General features: G+C 39.6%; 1 protein-coding gene across 1 annotated transcript in view; it reads left to right on the top strand.

The window, feature by feature from the left end:
- Positions 1 to 12,197, top strand: part of LRRC39 (leucine rich repeat containing 39) — a 33,086-nt gene that overhangs the window by 3,725 nt on the left and 17,164 nt on the right. The window contains exon 2 of the mRNA XM_060302268.1: positions 8,606 to 9,387. The gene's annotated coding sequence lies outside the window, so the exon portion shown is untranslated. The remainder of the gene's footprint in view (positions 1 to 8,605; positions 9,388 to 12,197) is intronic.

Consider the following 12,197-nt stretch of genomic DNA (forward strand, 5'->3'; position numbering starts at 1 on the left):
CTTCCGTTCCTTCGTGCCCCTCCCCCACTGTCTCCCCCAGGGTCTCCCCCGTCCCTGCTGGACCCCTAACTGTGGGTGCGTCCCGTTGGGTGTAGGAACTCCTCCCCTCTCCCAGCTGCCCCTCAGGGGTGCCGGTCCCCGGGGTCCAGCCTTTACTTTTGCTCCCCCTTCCCTCCCTCCCACTCCCTCAGGACCTGCTGGCTGGAGGGGGCCTCGGTGGGCAGAGGTTCAGGCCCGGGAATCTCAGCAGGCTCCCGGGGGCCCAAGTGGGCAGGGGAAACCTGGCCTTGCTCCCTTTTGATCCTCTGCTCTCCCAATCATTCCTCAATTAAGCTAGTTAAGATTCCCTTGGCACACTAGTTAAGATTAATTTCCAGTTCTTCATAGCTAAGTCATTAGAGACTCAGAACACTTTAAATTTAAAAAAATTTATTGTTGATAAATGTGGAAGTTTAATGTTGAATGTCCATAGAGCCATTACATTTTCCTTCTGGGCACACAGTTAAATATGTACAGCTTAGCCTGCAGTTAGGTAGGGCCGTGTGATCTATTTCTAGCCATTAGAATATGGGTAGAGGTGATGTAGGCCATTTCCAGATGTGGCCCATTAAACCTCCCAAGAACTCCTCCACACTCTCCTTTCTCTCCACTGCGGAGAAACCTGCATGGTGAAGATGGCAGCTACACACAGTGGGGGCACCAGCAAAGCCCCCATCCCCCATATACTAGCACTGATTGGTTTGAATGTAATGCAGGTGAAAAATAAACTTTTGTTGTTTTAAGACACTATCTGGAGACTAATCGCAAAATAATGCCCTAACTCCAAGCTGTCCAGTGCAATACCTACTAGCCGAATGTGACTATTTAAATTTAAGTTTTAATTATTGTGGCTATTGCACACTTGAAATGTGGCTTGTGTAACTGAGAAACTGATTTTAATTTTAATAAATTTAAATTTAAATAGCCACATGTGGCTAATGGCTACCATATTGGACATAGCAGATATAGAATATATCCATCATCACAGAAAATTCTGCCGTACAGTGCTGCCCTAACTAATAAAATAAACAGAGAGAGAAAACTGTTCTTATTTTTAAAATAATCCCCCCCCACCACCAAAACAAAAACAAACGAACAAAAACACCTCCCTACCGGGCTTCCCTGGTGGCACAGTGGTTGAGAGTCCGCCTGCCAATGCAGGGGACACGGGTTCGTGCCCCGGTCCGGGAAGATCCCACGTGCCGCGGAGCGGCTGGGCCCGTGAGCCATGGCTGCTGAGCCTGTGCTCCCGGAGCCTGTGCTCCGCAACGGGAGAGACCACAGCAGTGAGAGGCCCGCGTACCGCAAAAAAAAAAAACAACCTCCCTACCTCTTTAATGGCTAATTTCCCTCTGCCTAAAAGAAGACTCAAAACACTCATTTTTCACATTGTTACCTCTGCCTGACACTGAATGGACAAGCTTCCGTCCTGCTCCTTCCTGCCTTTGCCTAACTTGGGTTCAATTAGAATTGAATGGGTGGTCTTGAACTCCTTGCAGTTTGGCTTCCCTTCCCTACTACTCACCTGTGCGCTTGGCAAAAGTCTGGCCACATCTCTCTCCCAAATGTTTCCTAAATAGTTCTCTCTGGATCCACTTCTCTCCTAAGCTCATTTTCACTCTTTAGCAACTCAAGGTCACCACACGTTTCAGTGACATCTCATCAGACAGACCAGGTCAACTCTGAACTATTTATGCCAAACCACAGATGGGTCATGTTACCATTGTTACCCCATCAAAATAACTACAGGCTTTTCAGCGTGACAGAACACATTCGCATTTAGGCGAACACTGAAGGTATCATGAATCCTTGATGTTTGCAAGCTTAGAATTAAAAGGAAATAAATTCATTAGGAGGAGGCAGTCCCGGTACTGAGCAGAAGGGCTCTGACCACAAGCTAATTCATATGCGAGTCAGAGCCCTGTGAGGGAACTCTAGGCCAGCTTGCTAAAACCGAGCAGAAGAATTTGGAGACGGTCCAGAGGGGAGCCACAAAAACAACCGAAGCATGACAAGAAAAATGGCAGTTCTGTTAGGAAGAAGCCATCTATATCAGGCTTTTACCATGTGGAATGTTACAACGCCCAGCATGGAGAACAGCTGTTGTGGGTCTTACTAAGAGGACGGAAGAAATGAGAACAGGTGGGAGATCAAGAATTTAGGTTAGACACAGGGGAAGTCAGGACAGTTAAAGGTGGGCTCACCTTCTCAGCTGAGCGGGTGGCAGCCTCCTCTCAGGGGCAGCACACTGCCCCCCCCACCACCCGCCTTCCCAGGGAAGCCATCAGACTGGGTTAAACTTGCAGTAAACTATTTAACTTCCAGTTTGCTGCAAGAAGCTTCTAAGTATGTGGTAGGTCGTTCTAAAAATATGGTGAAAAGGAAAGTAAAAAAAAAAAAAAAGTTATAAAGCCTGTACAGAGTGCAATTATCTGGAAAAACTTAGCAGTTTAATTTCCTTGAAAAATGCAGCCAGAGTTCAGAGTGCAGTAACCAAGGCAAGTTAACTAAGTTGATGGCAGGTCTAAGTAAGTAATTGGAAACTGCAGACATGAATATAAATCTGAACATGACTATAACAATTTGAAACATTAGATATTCAAATGTGACGGAGAGGAATCCACAGGCTAAGCCATCAGACTAACAACTCTGCAAGCCAAAGGCTCACAAACTGCACCAGAACCTGGCCTTAGTCTTATTGTGTTTCTGGCACAAGATTAGAAGGGCCCCGTTGGTTCAAGTGTCGCTTGGACAGAGCAGGACAAATTGTCAGAGACATGGCATAATTTTTTAAACGACCACTGTCATTTATTGCCCTAGTTTCCCAAATAAGTTTGTGAATATTAAAAATATTGATATATAAATGCAGTGCGTTCCAGTTTCAATAAAATAGCATTTTTTTCCATAAGATGTTCCTTTTCAGTTTATAATACTTTCTAAATACAATAAAAATCCTCATAGTTTCTATCTTTATTAGCTATTAAAGGTTCTGCATGGTATTTGTGGACATATGAAAAAATAATTTTTGTAGTTCCCCTTTGAAATGTATACAATATCTCAAAAGTTGGGTCAATATCCTGGAAACAAAGGATTATGTAATTCATACAAAATTATCCAGTGAAAAGTTTAAAATTTAGTGTAACTTTTATTTCCATAGAACTAAAAAGCATTGCATAAAAATAAAAGCAGAAGGAGCATATCTTTTCAATTTTTTATGAGGTAAAAATATTCAACATATAGGAAGCCAGTGCAATTTTTGTGTCAATATTTGGAAGGGGTATCTTTTTTTCTATTTTCTTTTCTTTCAAAGCAAGATTATAATGGCTTTTATTTTGTGTTCATCTGATTTTAGGTTTAAATTGCCCAAGGAAGTTACATAATATTGAGTACTATTGCCTAGGTTCTATATTTCATGTGAGAATTATCTTTACATAAGAAAGACAGTTTAAGGGAAAAAATATGGCAACCACTTCATTTATAAGAGAAATTATGTTTTGTTCACTTGTATTTTGTTGGCTAAATGACATATTTGTTACCTGGATTCACAGCATACTTTTCACAGATGAAGATTAAATCATTTCCATGACCTTCTAATTTTTGGCCCATCCCCGGTAGGCTGTAGAATAAATGGTTTTCATGTAATATTTTCTTGTGTCTCCACCGTTGATTGGTTTAGGGAAATGATGTGTGTGTGTGTGTGTGTGTGTGTGTGTGTTTATCTATCAAAAATGACAACCAGCACAAAAGTCTCAAGGTCAGAAGTACATTTTAAGTACATGCCTGGTGAAATACATAAACTTTTTGTTACAAAACACTTACTTAATAATAGGGAAAAGGGAATAATTAACACTTAAAATGAAATACTCTTCTCAGCCATTTTAGTAACTTCACTATTAAAGTTATTAAAACATTGCAACTCTATGGAGTAATGTGGCAGAAGTCATTTGAGACTGGCTAGAATCTGAGAGCCGGAGCTCCAGGGGAAAGACATTTGGTGCCTAATGGTATTTCCTACCATCTCAGGAGGAAATAGCTGTTTTGTCAGACAAAGTGGAACAAGTTAGTATGTAGCTATAACTTTCTAATATAAGTATCAAAATATGGAGAAGAGCTAACTCCCTAATATTGGGCAGGTATGTGATCTGTTATTTAGGACTTTGGGTACACAAACACACACACACACACACACACACACACACACACACATACATTCATCCAACCTTTTTTACTGGAACATTTCCACATTAAAGAATATCAGTGTTCCAGAAAGTTCTAGAGCTGAACAAATCAGTTTTTAAAGTATTCTTGTTTGTCTTTCAAATATTTGAAGTGCAGTTATAGAGCCTTCAAATTCTATCTTTGCAAGATAGAATTTTTAACATTGAAAAATTATTGATCTGATAAATGAGGGTAAGTCTCATATATTTATTTTTCTTTGTTCTCCAGAGTTATATGGTGTTTCTGTTTCAAAGCCTTGCATTCTGACAAATTGCTAATAGTTTACTTGTTTTATTAAAGGACTCTAGGGAGTCATAAAAAGAGCATTACATATCAAAATCCCAAGGTAGGGACTTCCCTGGTGGTGCAGTGATTAAGAATCCGCCTGCCAATGCAGGGGAAACGGGTTTGAGCCCTGGTCCAGGAAGGTCCCACATGCTGTGGAGCAACTACGCCCGGTGCCACAACTACTGAAGCCCGCACGCCTAGAGCCTGTGCTCGGCAACAAAAGAAGCCACCGCAATGAGAAGCCCGTGCACCGCAACCAAGAGTAGCCCCTGCTCGCCACAACTAGAGAAAGCCCGCACACAGCAACGAAGACCCAACGTGGCCAAAAATTAATTAATAAATTAATAATAAAAATAAAAATCCCAAGGTAATACACTCTTATTTTCCATTTTCCCCTGTGTTCCATTATTTTCTCCTGTTCTTATTTGAATGAATGGGTCACACACAAAATAGAGGCTTGTATGCTTGATATGATTACTTATAGTACTGTAGTCTTGTCAGAATTTGTGGGAAGAAGTTTGACTAAACAGCTATTAATCCTATTGTTTTATTATACTTTGTAAAAGAAGACGCTCTAGGTTCATAAAATCAATTTAAAAAAAACAAGGTAATAACTGCTTTACTTGGTGTTATGTGTTTAAAAACGTTACAATCTTTCTCTAAATTTCTGCATTTATTAACACAGGTTATGGTGGAATAGGGTGAAAAGGAAATAGAACGAGGTAGCATGAACTATTCTCAGCCCCCTGTTACTTTTACATGTGTTCTCCCATCTTCATTCACTGCCTCTCAATAGACAAATTAAGCAGTCATAAAAAGAATTGCTTTGATATTGTGTCCATCTACACATATAGTTCTGTGTAACTTCCATAACCTTGTTTTTAAGAGGAAGCAGAATAGCCCAATGATCAAGATTCGGGGGCTAGATCCCTTTGAGTTGGAATTTAGCTCAGCTATTTTCCAGCTGTGTCTTTGACAAGTCCCTTACTCTCTCTAAACCTTGGATTTTTTGTGCGTACAATAGGGATGCCTACTGTGATGGCTAATTTATGTGTCAACTTGGCTGGGCCTCAGAATGCCCAGACATTTGTCACACATTATTCTGGGTATGTCTGTGACGGTGTTTCTGGATGATATTAACATTTGAATAGGTAGACAGAGTAAAGCAGATTTCACCCCTTCATGTGGGTAGGACTCATCCAATCAAGTGAATACCTGAATAGAACAAAAGGTCTGTAACGTTTTCTTTCTTGTAACTGGTATCATGAACATTTCCTCATTTTATTAACCACCTTTCTACTTTCTGTTTTTGTGACTTTGACTACTCTAGGTACTTCATGTGAGTAGAATGATATATAATTTGTTCTTTCGTGACTTTTTAAAATTTTTCATTTAGCATAATGTTCTCAAGTTTCATCCATGTTGTAGCATGTGATATTCCATTGTAGGTGTACACCACAATTTCTTTATCCAGTCATCTGTCAGTGGATACATGTGTTGCTTCCACTTCTTGGATATTGTGAATATTGCTGTGATGAACATGGTGTGTACAAATATCTCTTCGAGTCCTGCTTTGAGTTCTTTCGGATGACGTTATATTTTTAATGTGCTTTTTATTCCCTCTCTCACCTGGCCATCCCACTTGGCCCTCTTCTAGATTTGTTTTCTTTTTCTAAACACAAGCATTGCAATTGAATGCAGTCAGGGCCATAGATTCCAATGAAATATATTCCTGAGGGACCTCAGAATGCAAACCTGGGCACCAAGCAGCTGGAAACACACAATGACAGGAAAGGATAAACCAATGTGTGCAACAATGTACAATGAGATACTTTGTGTGAAGAGTGAAGCCACTTAAGATGAGCTCGTTTATCTCCCCTTCACTGTAAAGCTTTCTTCTCCTTAATTTCGTCTCAGTCACAGAAGAAAATGCCTTTAGACTTAGCCAATCTTCTTATGATCATATGGCATTCAAATCCACACCCAGCTCCTCCCTTCTCCTGGCTCCACTACTGGAGGGTGGAAATAATAACAAACCCTCACTGAGTACTTTTTACGTTCAGGCATTGTCCAAGCTCTTTCATATGTTAACTCACTTAATACTCACAAAAGCCCATGAGAAGCCCTAATTTTTATCTGCATTTTACCAATAAAGAACTGAGGCACAGAGAAATTAAATAACTTGTCCAAGGTACAAGTGGGAGCTGGGATATTCAAGTATATAAAGATATAGTAATAGGTACACAGAAAATTAAGCAAGTTTAAAAAGTACACTTAACTCCAGAAAAAACAAAGTTCCAAAGCAAAGGAATGTAATCATATCCACTATTTAGTTCATCTATGAATAATATTTTCATAATAATAATGAATACTGATTTAACAAAAATTGTGGTAGAACTAGATTGTGAGGACAGGAGGAGAGATACAGGATAATGAGTGGGTGGTTTGAGACCACAGAATTTTCATCTTTCATGGTACAAAGTCAATAGGTGATTCTGAAATTGGTATATGAAGAAATAGCAATGTAAGAATATTTTTGGAAACATAACACGAAACCGTTAAAATAGTTGTGTCATTTTCTCAGATGCAGATAACAGAATTCTCCCTAGCAAGTTTAAGGATGGGATATTAGTTCACAAAAGAACTCCTGGAGCTACAATACAGAACTGGCCTAGTAAGGGTGCTGCTGAGGCTGTCTCCAGAGCTAGCTGTGTCTACTGTGGTCAGGAAACTCTTGCTGCCAAAACTGACCCCTGAATATATTGTCTGCTGTACGCATACCAGCAAAAATGGACTGCAGTCACCCAGCCTCTTTCCTCACACTCTTTGCGTCTAAAATCAAAGTATATGATTAGCAGAACCTCAGTCACATTCCCTAATCCAGTAGCAAGGGAGACTGGGATTTTTTCCCTTAATTCTATCTTGGTAAAGTGGGATTCACAATGAGGGGGTTATCAAACTATGGAGAAGGTGTTCGCAAGATTTGGGGCAGCCATGAATGACAGATATTCACTATACACACCTTATCTCTTCTTTCTCTCTAATCCCCTGTTGTCCTCAAATCACTAAAACTGTAATCTCCTTCATAAATAGCTCATAAATCTGTTCACTTTTCCCCACTCTCCCTGCCATTTCTCTAGTGTAGATCACTTTAACAACTTCTCAACTGGTCTCCCTTCTGGCAGTGTTGACTCTTAGATCTGAGTATGGAAAATAAGAGGCTAGATAAGAGAAGGAGAGAAAAGCTTAGAAATTTATGGGTTTTCTATAAACATTGTCAAATTAAAATTTAATTGTAGACAATGCCAAAGGCAGAAATAAATCTAAATTGTTTCCACAGGGACAATTTAGTCTTTTGTTTGTTTGGTTGGTTTTTTTTTTTTTTTTGCGGTACACAGGCCTTTCACTGTTGTGGCCTTTCCTGTTGTGGAGCACAGGCTCCAGACGCGCAGGCTCAGCGGCCACGGCTCACGGGCCCAGCCATTCTGAGGCATGTGGGATCTTCGCGGACCAGGGCACGAACCCGTGTCCCCTGCATCGGCAGGTGGACTCTCAACCACTGCACCACGAGGGAAGCCCTAGTCGTCTTTTAAATGGAAACAGAACTCCTCCCTGAACTTCAGTGTTGACTTATGAACATATTCAAGGCAGCCACATGGGGGATGGTGCAAACTCTCTGGACTGGGAGACTAGAGCTTAGGTTCTGTGATCTTCTTTACTCTTTCTGTAATCTTGAGCAACCTCTCTGAGCCTATTCACTATAGAAGCATTAGAGAATTTCTATGGAATAATCAGGCATTTAAAAGTACTGAGGTTGTTGGAAGTGTCCAAGTGACTAAACAAATGATGACCAACCTACACACCAAAATGCTATGTAGGCATTAAAAAGAAGGATGTAACTCTAAATATGCTAACGTAAAACAATTTTCAAGATATTCTGAGTAAGAAAACATGGTATAGAACAATGTATATAGTATGCCACCATGTGTGTGTGTGTGCATACCAGCATGTGTGTGCGCTTTTAAAGAATATAGACATATTCATGCTTGTAAATTCACAGACCATCATTGGAAGGGCGCACAAGTAACTGTCAATTGTGGTTGCCTTCAGAGAAGAGAACTTAATGGCTGGAGGTGAGAAGTGTTCATCATCTTTTGAATTTTGTTCCATGTTCATATATTACCAACTCAAAAAATAAATACATGTATTTTTAAAGAACTTGGAATTAACTCCTATTTTTGAAGTCTGAAGAGATGAGAATTAAGAGATAACTAAATCTGAAACTTGGGTGCAGCAGAAGCTTGGGGCTCATCTGTTACCTGAAATTCTCCACACCTTCATTTTTCTTTTTTTCTGAAGCAGTTGAAACTTTACATATTTAAATATCTATGGCTTCCTAGGTAGGGTTTTTGTTATGCCATACATCTGTGTATTTCTCAATTTCTTTGCTTGGAACAGATTCATTAAATTCTATTAAATACTCAAAAGGTATAAATCATGAAAAGTGGAAGGACTTTCAATAGGAATTATTTTTCAGGAGCTTAGAAATAGTTACGCCTAATGGTTTTATAATACCTGCAGTGCAGCATTTTGCAGTGTACGGAATGCACTCACATACTTTATCAGCTGATCCTTTGTGCAGAAGCTCCATGTGATTTTTGCTATTCTCAGCTTTGACCATGAACTAAAATTAGAACTAGGCTGACATTACATTTCACTTGGTTACAGTCTGACTGAGGATTTTAATCATTCGGAGTCACACTGAAAACAATTCTCCCAGCAATCCACTCCTAGCTGATGCACTAACTTTGGGCATGTCAGCGTTTGCATCTACCGACTGTGGTAAGTAGTTTTCAAAAACATTTTTTCCCACTCTTGACATATAAATAAATTGCTGTTGATGTTTATACTGTGTCAGTATTTGCTGGAATGTACAACTAAAATTGGAATTGAATTTAAAAGTCTCTTGGAGGTTCATAGTCATTCATGTAGTTGTCCTCCTCAGGAAGATTGATTTCCCCAGAAGTCAAGAAGTATTTCTTCTGAGATTGTATTTCTTTTGTTTTCTTCTGACTCTGGGAAGCTGACTCCTGAGTCATGTCACAGCCATGCCTACTTCACTGCCACGCGATGTGCTTTTCTGTTGTGGTAATCAAGGTAGAGAACACAATCCCATGCTGAAGGCAGACACACATATCACTACTGACTTGTTTTCCTCAAAGGGGCATTGGTCGCTATTACAGAAAAACAGATGGTTGACCAAAGTTTAATGGCAAGCGAGGACATGAATGAGCACATGAATAGTTATATATGTCCAGTAAAATACACATTTACCTGTAGATACTTGAGATTTTAAACTTTATTATTTGACAAATAACTACTTCAAACCTGCTTACATCTGAGGTAATAAATTGTAACTGGACAGGGGGTTGGAATATTAGCATAAATATCCCAAGGTTTCTTGATGGCAAAAAGGTCTTGCAGATCTGTTCCTGTTTAAATTCCACATGCATTGCTTAAAATAAGGACCTCCTCCTAATAATTTTCTGCATATTGTCACTTATACATTCATCCTGAAACATTAAACTTTTTCCCTCTGTAATACCAACACATTTTTCTCCCACTCTCTGTCTCTGTCCTTCTCTCACACACACACTGCATACTTTTAGTTTAAAGAAATCAGTAATTTAGAGATTAATGATGAAAAGCAATATTATCCACCCCATTTCTATCACCCTAGAAGTAACCGTTTTTTAAAATAGATCTTTATCGGAGTATAATTGCTTCACAATACTGTGTTAGTTTCTGTTGCACAACAAAGCGACTCAGCCATATGCATACACATGTCTCCATATCCCATCCCTCTTGAGTCTCCGTCGCCTCCTCTCTATTCTACCCCTCTAGGTCATCGCAGAGCACAGAGCTGATCTCCTTGTGCTATGCTGCTGCTTCCCACCAGCCAACTATTTTACATTCAGTAGTGTATATATGTCGATGCTACTCTCACTTTGCCCCAGCTTTACCCTCCCACCCCATGTCCTCAAGTCCATTTTCTATGTCTGTCTCTTTATTTCTGTCCTGCCTCTAGGTTCATCAGTACCTTTTTTTTTTTAGATTCCATATATATGTGTTAGCATACGGTATTTGTTTTTCTCTTTCTGACTTACTTCACTCTGTATGACAAACTCTAAGTCCATCCACCTCACTACAAATACCTCAATTTCGTTTCTTTTTATGGCTGAATAATATTCCATTGTATATATGTGCTACATCTTCTTTATCCATTCATCTGTCAATGGACACTTAGGTTGCTTCCATGTCCTGGCTATTGTAAATAGTGCTGCAATGAACATTGTGGTACATGTTTCTTTTTGAACTATGGTTTTCTCAGGGTATATGCCCGGTAGTGGGATTGCTGGGTCATGTGGTAGTTCTATTTTTAGTTTTTTAAGGAACCTCCATACTGTTCTGCACAATGGCTGTATCGATTTACATTCCCACAAACAGTGCAGGAGGGTTCCCTTTTCACCACACCCTTCCCAGCATTTATTGTTTCTAGATTTTTTGATAATGGCCATTCAGACTGGCGTAAGGTGATACTTCATTGTAGTTTTGATTTGCATTTCTCTAATAGTGATGTTAAGTATCTTTTCATGTGCCTCTTGGCCATCTGTATGTCTTGCTTGGTGAAATGTCTATTTAGGTCTTCCACCCATTTTTTTTTTTTTTTTGTGCGGTACGCGGGCCTCTCCCGGTTGTGACCTCTCCTGTTACGGAGCACAGGCTCCGGATGCCCAGGCTCAGCAGCCATGGCTCACGCAGCATGTGGGATCTTCCTGGACCAGGGCACGAACCCGTGTCCCCTGCATCAGCAGGCAGACTCTCAACCACTGCGCCACCAGGGAAGCCCCCACCCATTTTTTAACTGTATTGTTTGTTGTTTTGATATTGAGCTCCATGAGCTGCTTGTATATTTTGGAGATTAATCCTTTGTTGTTTCATTTGCAAATATTTTCTCCCATTCTGAGGGTTGTCTTTTTGTCTTGTTTATGGTTTCCTTTGCTGTGCAAAAGCTTTTAAGTTTAATTAAGTCCCATTTATTTATTTTTGTTTTTATTTCTGTTACTCTAGGAGGTGGGTCAAAAAAGATCTTGTTGTGGTTTATGTCAAAGAGTGTTTTTTCCTATGTTTTCCTCTAAGAGTTTTATAGTGTCTGGTCTTACATTTAAGTCCTTAATCCTTTTGGAGTTTATTTTTGTGTATGGTGCTAGGGAGTGTTCTAATTTCATTCTTTTACATGTAGCTGTCCAGTTTTCCCAGCACCACTTATTGAAGAGGCTGTCTTTTCTCCATTGTATGTTCTTGCCTCCTTTGTTGTGAAGTAACCATTTTAACTATTTCAGGATTAGTTTTCAGTGGTTATCTCCATAATACATTTTTTTTTCCAAAGGCAGTTATGCTGTGTCTTCTCAGCTTTAGACATTATCTATGGAGTTTCATTATGAAAGATGATGCTTAAATTCACTTGCACCCCCATAGAGTTATATCCCTATTTTAATTTCTTTTGATTGCCTTATAACTTAAATCTCTATTTCTTGTTCCATAACGTATAGACAGTATCTCTTGACTCCCCTACCCTCTACTTCCCCATT

The sequence above is a fragment of the Globicephala melas genome, chromosome 1, assembly GCF_963455315.2.
Source record: "Globicephala melas chromosome 1, mGloMel1.2, whole genome shotgun sequence".
Classification (NCBI taxonomy): Eukaryota; Metazoa; Chordata; class Mammalia; order Artiodactyla; family Delphinidae; genus Globicephala; species Globicephala melas.